Consider the following 11,330-nt stretch of genomic DNA (forward strand, 5'->3'; position numbering starts at 1 on the left):
CCTTCAAGGCAAAATGCAAGTGTTTGGTGCAAAACGAGACACTGAAAAGTCGAGTCGAGAGATCCTGAGGCAGGGCCCGTAGCCGAGACCTCCGGGAACTCAAGACGAACACGAACAAGGATGATCACCGAGTGTTCAAACGATGACGTCCAAGTCTTGAGGTCGGTCAAAAATGGGGTGTCTACACCCGGTGTTTATACCACTACTTTGGGTTAAATGCATTTGGGTGTGTCCCGGTGTTTATACCACTCCTTTTGGTTAAATGCATTTGGGTGTGTGCTGGTGTTTATACCACTCCCTTTGGTTAAATACATTTGGGCACGTCCTGGTGTTTAGGCGCCTTTCTCCTCTCGCGTGCGACGCGTTAGAACACTTTGGTTAGAGATATTGGGGCGCGTCCCGGTGTTCTCGCATTTGGGTGCATCCCGGTCTTCTCGTTACCTCTTCTCCTCTCGCGTGTGACGCGTTAGGACGCTTCGGTTAGAAACATTCATGGGCATTCTGTTGTTCACACCATCCTTGTTTTCTTCTGCATGTAAAGTGTTAGGATCTTGTTTGACATCTTGGGGATGCCCGATGATTTTGTTGCTCTTTGTCTTTCATGCGCATTGCGTAGTTATGCTTGCATAATTTTCTTACATCCTTTCTGCATGAAATGTGGTTTGGTTCGTGTTTACTTACTTACTTTCGTGTGTGAGGTTGCCTTACCTTGTTTTGGTTTGCATGAATGTAGCATATTTACAGCATAGCGTTTGTGTTTTAAATGTTTCATTGCACAGTCTCATTGCATGATCATAAGTAATATTCTTGCATCATGCATATCACTTGCGTTTTTCCCTAGAACTACGCTAGTTTCATTCCTTGCGGAGGAATACGTAGGCAACCTGCGGCGAAACTATTTATTGTTGTCTTGATTGTCTGTCCAAGTCTTACGGCCTTGTCAAAATGGGTCGTCTCTTGCCTTTGGCATTCACTCATGTAATTTCATGACTCCGACTTCTGTCAAAGAGGGGCAACTGTAGACACCCCAGTTTTTACGGGCCTTTAAGACTTGGATGTTCTTGCAGGTACATCCTATGGCGAGTCTAATTGCTCACCAAAATGCTCGAAGTCCGCGATTCAACGCCACAGGTTTGAGTTTTTGAAACCCTGCATCCTTTTTGCCTCATCTTTGCACCATGCTTAGGTCTTTTCAAAATGAGGTTGTTGATGGCCTGCCGGCCATCCTTGAAGGCTATCGGCCATAGCTTTTGGTCTGCGGCCATTGATGTGTCTCGCCGGCCATCAATGAAGCCTTGCTAGCCATCACTGATGGCCGGCCGACCATTAGTGTTTCCTGCAAATATTTTGTGATATTTTGTGCTAGCTGTTTGTACAGGTTCATGCATCTATATATATGACCCCTCTCTTCCATGTGGGGAGGGGAGGTTAGAAAAATTTGAAGACAAAAAATTTCTCTCCCTCTCTAGATTTCTCTCTCTTACAATTTTGTGCCTTGAAGCTTGTTTTCTTTACAATTTTTCATACACTTCCCTGATAGAAGTTAGTTCTCTTTGGGTTGAGGTTCCTTGAGATTTGGTTTGAGCTCTAGCAAGTGGTTTTAGCATGGATTTTTGCCTAGAATTGATCTTTGCTTCAAGAGGTAGTTTACTTTCTTTGTGTACTAGTTTAGCATGTTTGTTTTCTCATCTTTTTAAATTGTTTTGACACTGGTTTTGAACTAAAAAAACCTTTGTATTTATGACCTAAAAGTGATGGTTTGAGGCCATTTTTAGTTAGGCGGTGGTCCACATTTCTTGTCTTTTTGTTTGTTAAGCTTTCGTGCTATTATTCGTCACTTCAAAACAACTTTTTTGGGCCTTTTAACCACTGAATTCCAGAGATTTTTTAGTTGCAAAAACCTTATTTTGAAGTCCAAAATTAGAGGGGTTAGCGTTCCCTCCTTGTGTCTTGCTTGTATGCCTAGTTAGCCTCACATGTTAACTTATTATTTTAGCTTTTTATGGCCTGAGTCCAGCATGTTTTTGCCTATAAAATAACCTATTTTGGCTATGTTTTGGGCTGGTTAGTTCAGTTGAGGCTTGTTTTTTATGGTTGTAGAGTTAATTCCTTCACTAGCTTAGTGTTTTAAGGTTTTAATTGTCCTTGGTTTGAGTTGGTTGCATGTTTTAGTGATTTCAGTACTCATTTCTAGCAGTTAATCACCTTTGCAGCCTCCCTTCTTTCTTGGTTTGATTTTTCTTTGAAAGTAGTTTAAACCACTTGCTTGTTTAAAGTATGAAATTGAGGAATTTGTGCTTAATGGTTTAATCCCTTTGGGAGTTCATTACCAACAGCATAAAGTCTCTTTCATGCTTAAAACAACCTTTGGTTTGAGCTTTCTTTCCATTTAGAGAACACTCACCCAATGGACTAAATGGATTAAGAATGATTTGGTAATTTAAAAGAGAGTAAACAAAACATGCAAGTAAAAGAGGCAAGATAAATATTCTTTGTGTTGCATTGCATGTGTTCAAACTAGAAGTTAGTTTGAACACAAGGCAAATGGGACATTTCACACTCAATAGTGATGAAATGTGCCATTTTCCTTGGTCTCCATTGCCCTTGATCATGCATGATAGGGTGGTGGTCCTTCGAGTCTTAGTTGTGCATTTATCGAAATTGTACAACTTGGATCTTTGGCCATCATGCAATGAAATTGCTTGATTGATGGTTTTGGATCCAAGTGTGTCACTCCTTTGAGGTTTTGAGATGAGAATGAGGGGTACAGTACAAACAAACCCTTGGAAAGACCTTCATTTTGCTCTGTTTGTGGTCTGTTGCAGTGTGGTGACTCAGAGCATCAGTAGTCGGTATTGCCTTATCAAAGGCCAGCAAGGCTTCACTTTTGGCCGGCAGTTCACCTCTCTGGCTGACAAATGGTCGGCAGCAGCCATCCATGGCCGGCAGACCACTAGTGTAACCCTCAGGAAGGAATTGGTAAGGTGGAGTAGAAAGGTTCTGAAGTATGCTCAGCCCTGCAAACAGAGCCTCTCAAGAGCAAAATGAAGGGCTTTTCGAGGTGAAAACCGAGCGCATGCATCTTCCACTTCCCGAAGCAGAGCAGTGGCATCATAGCTTAATGCCTTGCATTATTAGTTAGTTGCATTTATTTTGATTAATTAGTTTACTAGTTGATTAAAGTGTTGTAATAATTAGTAATTAGTTTGCTAGTTATTTGATTGGTTTGTATTAATTAGTTTAATTAGCTTAGCTTAGATTAGCTTAGCTCTTATTCATTCAGACCCACCTTCGCGAGGGCATAATGTTGTAATAAGTGTGTGTGCGTGTGTGTATGTCTTCCAACCCCGCATCTTTCTCCCTTTTATTTAATCGCTTTTGATGGTCAGATTAGAGGCATATTCAATTAGCATACCTTATGTTTGTATCCATTTTTGTATTGCATGCACCGAGGCTCGACGCATCAATCAAACTGCATTGTAATTTCAATACTTCTTTGAATACGTGTTTCAAAGCATGCTATCAAAGTGTTGCGACTACCATGATTAAATAGCCGAGCCTATTTAGTTGCATTGTTGTATGTGTTGCATTAGTCATTTAACATAGTTAGGAATCATGCATTTTTTCTAACTTTGTTTTTTTTTTTTTTTGGCTTGGAGAACTCGGTAAGCTTTAACGCTTTCACATACTTGCATGAGTGTGATTGCCATATTGCCATGTTTCACATGCTTGCCATGAGGCTATGTGCTTAAATGCTATACTGCATGAATGCCTGTGGATGAAGGCTTGTTGTTTGAATTGGAACGATTCAACGAATGTGAGTTTTAAGCCCACTATGTTTTGTGGCAAATCCGCATTTTTAAGCCCACTTGAGATAGCAAATTCAAACCATTTTAAAAAACAGACATAAGTTAAATTGTTCCAAGTCTTGCGACTAGTCTATAGTTGCTTGTGCATGTCACATAGTAATGTTAGCTAATAATCGGAATAAGAACATATAATGTTTATGAAACGCATATCATGGTTAGTAGATGCCGATCTTTTGATCGGGCGAGTGGAGGTGCTCATTTCATGACCTTCCCCCCTCATACCCAAATTCTCGAGCCGAGGCAACTTTGGTGATGACGGACAAATGGCCTTTGGCATGAGTCAGGGTTTCCTAAATTTTCCCAAAAAAACAAAATATTTAGGCAGCGACAATGTAATCAAGCAAAGCAATCCAATTTTGGCATTATTTGATTTAAAATCATTTTTTCAAAAAGATTTTACGGATTGGACTCGTTGGTGTTTATCAGTTTCACATTGCACTTGTGAGACTAGATTCGGAATTGGAAGAGTCCGAACTGTGAGGCCTTTTCCTTTCAAACCTTTCCGAAAGGTGGGGCGTGAGAAAAAGGCAAGTCCACAGGCTTTTATGTGTTTTTATTTCAGAATGTTCAACTTGCCACCCATGTTTTAAGCTAATACGGCTGTGAACCCCGCACATGTGGTTGTGCTTCCCACATGTGCGGCTGTGAGCCTTGCACATGCGGTTCTAGGCTCTGCTTATGCAATCCGAAAATCTAACAAATTCAAACTTTTCAAATGTATTTCTAAGGCCGAATTCAAGCACTTTTACTTCAAAAACATAATACATGAACATAATAAGAGTGAAATTCAACTTTAATTAAATCAAAACTTCCTTTAAATTCCAAATAGAAACCCTAACTTCATACCGTCTTCATTTTCTTCATCTTTTCATGGCACATACAAACATCTATACATACATGCGTTCAAAGCATGCAAAGACTAAGATAAAAAGGCAATTGCTCCCAATCTAACTCGAGACAACTCAAAACACAAGAATCAACCATTTATTTAACCAAATCCAAAGATTACATGTTCAGTTTCACGAAATATATTCAATCAATATCCTAACTAATAAACCCTAGATTCTATTACTTTAAAAGCTTCATCTTAGGCCCTGATTCTCATCAATTGAAAAGATATTCTAAGTACTCCCTATGTCTCAAAATATTAGTCCCTTACTTAATTTTTCATTGTCCCAAAATATTAATCCCTTTTCAAAAATCAAGTACAAAAATAATGTAAATTTCCTATTTTGCCCTCTTTTAAATTCATTAACAACATAAAAATTATAACTATGACAGTGATAGTCCCCAAAAAATGTACTATCAAAGGATAATTTTGGAAATTAATTTTTTAAAGTGCAATAGTTGTACTACCAAAAAAAGTTAGATTCCCCAAAAGGAACCATTAATTTGGGACAAAGGGAGTAGTTGAGTTGATTATCACTTACCTTGAGCTAGATCCTTGTTTTCCCTTTTCAATTCCCAAGTTCAAAGCTCCTAAATTGAGCTCTCCTCTTCCTCTATTTTTCTCTTCTTTTCTTCTCTAGAAGCTTTCCAACAAAATATCTTGAGGCTAAGTCTAACTTCTCTACACAAGGCTCAAACATATATCCTATATCACTTAAGCTTATTGAGTTAGATTAAGGTTAATTAAGAGTTTAGCTTAAATAAATCCATTAATACATTACAGATAATTTTTTTACAAAACTTCATATTTTGTTCTAAAAATCATGCTAATCATAACTATAAAATCAATTTTGGTTTATCGCACCTCTAAGGCTTTCAATTTTTAGTCCAAAGGTTTTAATTTCAACAGATTTGCTTATAACCTACACATAAAGGTTCATAAGTATGTAATTCACACATGTAAACATGTAATTTCACATTAAGCACATAAGCACACATATAATTAGGGCATTAAAGCATATGAGAGGGTCGAGTTATTACAAGGAGTGATCCAATTGTGGTCCAGTCCTTGCTCACTCAAATACATGTTGCTTTCTCCATGAAAGAACTTGGAGCTATTTCCCATGTTCTTGGGATATCAATCCATTCTTATTCACAAAGTTTTCTTCCTCCCTAAGTGAAAATATGCTAGTGAGCGCTATTACAAAAGGCAGGCATGGTGGAGACAATCACTAGGCCTGATCTTGTTTTGGTTGTGAATCAAGCTTGTCAGCATATGCAAGTCCCTACTATTATACATTTCGCTATGGTTAAATGATTACTAAGATATGTGAAAGGCATTCTCTCTCTTGGTCTTAGTTTCAATCCTAGTCCCTTTACTCTTCACACTTTCTCTTACTCAAACTCAAATTGGGCAGGTGATTGTATAGATAGAAGATTTTGCATGTTTTTGGGTCAAAATCTGATCTCTTGGGCTACAAAAAAGCAACCTCCTGTCTCCAAATCTGTAACTAAGGTCGTGCACAGATCCATGGCTCACACAGCTTCAGAGTTAGTTTGGCTACAGTAGTTGCTTAAAGACTTGTTCATCTCTTGTGAGTCTATTATAGTTTTATGGCGTAATAACATTTCAGCTATGGCCTTAGCATCTAAAAAATCTAAACTCCCCGAGATATTTGTGATTATGTTTCATTTTTAAAACCGAATAGCAATTCTAATCAAACAATCAAAAATAAATTGACAGCACGATTTAACGTGATAAAAAAAAATGTCACAGGCCAAAGCCACAAAACAATCCACTAAGAAGACAAAAACAAGAATTACACAAGAGTACTCCCAATTGCCTAGTGAATCCATGCTCAAATTAAACCAAACCTAGTGTGCCTCTTCTACCACCCTCTTCACCACGGAACTGTCTTGCCCAACGTTGAATCCACAACGCTGATGTCGAATCCACGACGATGAGCCACTCCAGAATCCACTAGAGCTTCAGGCCTAAGTTCTTCGAAATCCACTGAAGAACACCTCTCTTTTTTGTGAATGAAAAAATAAGAACAACCATTGATGTCTGACAATTTGTAGTTCATTGATCAATCGATCACCTTCTATACACCAAGGAAACTCATATAAAACTGTCTTGAATATAAAACATTTTGCCTTTTCTTTCTCTTTAAGATTCTAGAAGGTTTAAACCCTAAAACTAGAAAACTGCGCAGTTTATAGTAAATTACGTCACGACGACCGCTAGATTAACCACTCATCACTTGGGCGAACTCAACAAAACGTATACCCATCGCTTGAGCCAAGACTCCACCGCTCAAGCTCAAAATAGATTCTCTCAGAAGTTTAATAGCCTCCATAAAAATACAGGATGATGCCATTCACCGCTCAAGCACACAAATGACTGCTTGAGTGATCAAACAACTTTGGCTTTGGGGGTCGCTACACCTCAACCCCGCCTAGGCACTGCCCCGGACTTGCCATGGGGCACTGCCCCCTGGACCCCCGTGAGCTGATTAAGCAGCTCGATCCCCATACATAGTCAACAAAGCGGCAAACATGAAAGGCTCTCGAGATCACAAACTCCTCTTTATAGTCACAATTCGGGATGAATTCACATCTAAACACTCGCATCCTTACTTAAATTAAAGTCCAAATAAAACTACAGCTAAAAGGAATTTTGTTAAATGGAATTGCCAATTACAAAAACCTAATAATCTCCCCCTTTTGGCAATTCCATGACAAAACACACCTAAAAAAGAAAATCCTAATCACTCCACCCCATTACAACCAACAAAAACAATCTTCTTTCTCAAGGTTATGATCTACAAAATAGTTATTAGTGCCACAAGAGTATATGAAAGCAAAAGACATATGAAAAGACTATCTTGAAGCATGAATACATGAAAATTCTAAGAACTTACAACATGAAAAAATGGAAAATTTTAATAACATGTGTGACACACTCAAACACACTTAAAAAAACTCCCCCTCAAAATTCTCCTATTTTTGTCATGAATTCAGTCAACTAAAGTAAGAGTATAATCCACACAAGCAATGATGAAAAAATCAACAACGTGCGAGAAATAAGCAATAAATAAGTAGTGCAAAGCAACATGCAAACCAACTAACACCAATCTTCCCTTACAAAACCAATCAATGTAAGTCCATGGTAAAAAATAAAAAAACTCCTCTGTAATGATTAACCAAACTCTCCCTTACTAAAAGTAACCACAAGCACCAAAACACAATGAACAAAAAGAAAAGGACAAAACAATATGGTGGAGCAACCAAGGAAATTCATATTTGTACCTGAAAACACATAAGAATATCCAAGAAACACAATTACTTGAAAACACAATGCGCACAACCTCTAGAATGCAACATGGGAAAAGCATAAATCCCATGATAAAAGTGTATGTATGGCTCTTGGAGTTCAACAAACACTAGATTCAAATCCTAGTATTAATCCGATGGTTGGATCTTTGGCAAGAGAATATGCGAATGACTAAGAAAAGTCAAACCTCTAGTGATTAGGGGATAATTGATATGTAAATGCGAATGTTCCCTTCAAACAATGTATACAATTTTCTTGCGCACTCACCGGCGACTTTCATGCTCAAGAGCATGTAAACCAAACTAGAGAATAATGAAAAAGATATTGAAGCCTGGTTGGTGAGTCTAAGGTAGCATCTTCCTCATGCCATGAGAGACAAATATGGAGGGGTAAGTAATAGAGACACAAATAGATGGTAGGTAGTTAAGAGACTCAACATTACCCAAGATATGTTAACATTGGTCAATTTCTCAAGAAAAACACATGAAGCACTGCTAGTAGTCCATAGAGAACTTTGATCACTTACGCGGAAGAGTCTGGTATTCGCTAATCCAAGAGTGTATACAAAATGAGACATACTGATCAAATTACATACAATCCAAAATGAGCAATGACCATAAATAGGACACATAAAGTAACAAGTAATAAATATTCTCATCAATTCTAGTATTCACCAAGAACTTCTCAAAAATTTCAAGCTTGCAAAACCATACTAAGAAAATCTTTATGGATTTTTTTTTAATAAAACAAAATAAGAAAAAAGAAAAAAGCACACACAAATGACCCAAAAATAAGAAAAAAAAAACAAAAACAAACTAAAAATAAAATTAATAATCAAATTAACCCAAGTCAAGCTTTCTCACTCAAACTGCTTTAGTATGAACAATGTTGTGAGTATTGTGCCACTTGGGTGATGTCTTAACGTTGTAGTTCCCTTCCCCTTCAATGGGAACGGTGGTTTCCAACCACCCACTCCAAGGTCTTGGCAAATGCAAATTCGCTTCATGTTTGATCTCTAGCAAATCAAAACAATGAGGTCTAATTTGACCCTTAACCTCATTATGACCAGTGAAATGCCTCCTTACCCACGAGGTACTAGAATTTCTTCTACCTTTATGAGACACTCTCCTATGCAACTCATAACAATAAGGGTGAATAGGACCATACGTACCACAATGATGACAAATAAAAACAGGGTGTACCTTCTTTTCGTTGACCTTACCAACTCTAGGAAGATTGAGAAGTCCATCCTGATGTTGAATCATGTGCTCTTCCTTTCCTTGAGTTCTTATATCATGAGATGTACATGTACTCCATTTTTGCTCTTTGCCACCAGAAAAGCCAGTGTCACTCCTGTTACAACACATTTGTTGAGACCTAATGATATTGTCCAAAGTCTTTGATCCTTTGTTCCAAAGACCAATGGTAACCATAGCGCACATGAGCTCTTCCTCTTTCTTGAAGACTAGCTCTTCTAAGATAACTTGAGACATCTCGAGAGTTTCAATCTCTTTTTCATATGTCACATAGATTTGCTGTAGCTCATTCCTCCCTATCTCACAAGTCAAGAGTTTTGTACAAAGAGCTTATCATTCATTAGAGATTGTGATGGCATTATTCATAGCCTCGAAAATCTCCTTCTTTAGTTTGACATTCTCACTTTCACAAGCTTTGAGTTTGATAGTGAGTTTGTCATTCAATTTAGATAAGTTAAGAGATTCCTTATACAACTTTTCATAAGCTTGTTGAAGCTCTTGACCATCTACTTCATCATCACTCCTCGAGGATTGATCATTAGTGACATTCTCAATTGGCTTCTTGGGATACTCCATTCATCCTTCAGCTAAAGAAACTGCCATGAAAGCAAGAAATTGTTCATGCTCCTCTTTGCCTTGAGCCTCGTTGTCACTTTCATCTTTGTCAGACTCTGATTCATCATCCCAAGTGATAGCAAAAGCTTTCTTCTTCCTCAACTGGTTAGGACATTCTTGAGAAAAGTGGCCAAAATATTGACATTCATAGCATTGGACTCTTTGAGGTGTCTCTTGTATTTTTCCTTTCTTCTTCTTGGTTATAGAATCAATTTTGAGCTTATCTTTGCCTTTGAATTTATGAGTTGATTCCAAAAGATTAGGCTTCTTATTTGGAAAAGACTTTTTAAATTGTTTTACAAAAGCTTCCGTAATCTTGGAATCAACTTCACAATCCTCATCGGAATCCTTTCTAACTCTATGAGCATTACTAAAAGTAATATCATCTTTTTGTTTCTTTTTGAAATTCATATGTGCCTCATCGGTTTGGAGATTTCCGACCAAATGATTCAGCATGAGGTTGTCAACATCTCGAGCCTCCTCAACAACCATAACTTTTGGTTAGAACCGATCGAGCAAGTACCTCAAACTTTTTTCCCACAATCTTGGATTTTGATTTTTTTTTTTTACCTAAATTGAAGCTGAAATTTACAATGTCACTTAACTTCGCATAAAATTCATCAAAGGACTCTATTTTTCATTGAAAGATTTTTGAAACTAGAGGTGAGCCTTTGAAGTGTTACGCGTTTAACTGAAGGAGTGCCTTCATGAATAGTTTGCAAGATATCCCAAGCCTCTTTCACCACTTCACAATTACAAATACGACTAAACTCTTCTAATGTTACGGCACAAAAAAGAGAATTGATAGAGTTACTATTGTAGCTACTATTTCGGTAATTTGTCGTGTCTCATTTATCAATTGGTTTCGGGAATATTACTCCATCAATGGTAATCATCGGTTTGATCCACCCTCACATGACGGATTGCCAAACATTTTCATTAGTGGATTTTAAAAACGCTCTCATTCAAGTAGCTTTCCAAAAAGTATAATTAGATCCATTAAGTAGAGGTGGTCGTATCGTAGAATTCTCTTCACAAATTGAATCCATTATCAGAAATCAAACAAGATCTTGCTCCTAAAGTTTTTAAAAAAATAAAAGAGATTGAGGGACCTACTTTGATACCAATTAAAAAATCTAAAAACCCTAAGATATTAGTTTGTGATTATGTTTCAATTTTAAAACCGAATAGCAATCCCAATCAAACAATCAAAATTAAATCGACACAACGATTTAACGTGGAAAAAGCCACAATTGGAGCACCTCCAATTGTGGTAAAAAAAAAAAACCACCGGCCAAAGCCATAAAACAATCCACTAAGAAGACAAAAATAGGAATTACACAAGAGTATTCTCAATTACCTTCT

Source organism: Camellia sinensis, chromosome 11 (assembly GCF_055761805.1).
Source record: "Camellia sinensis isolate YWXY chromosome 11, ASM5576180v1, whole genome shotgun sequence".
Classification (NCBI taxonomy): domain Eukaryota; kingdom Viridiplantae; phylum Streptophyta; class Magnoliopsida; order Ericales; family Theaceae; genus Camellia; species Camellia sinensis.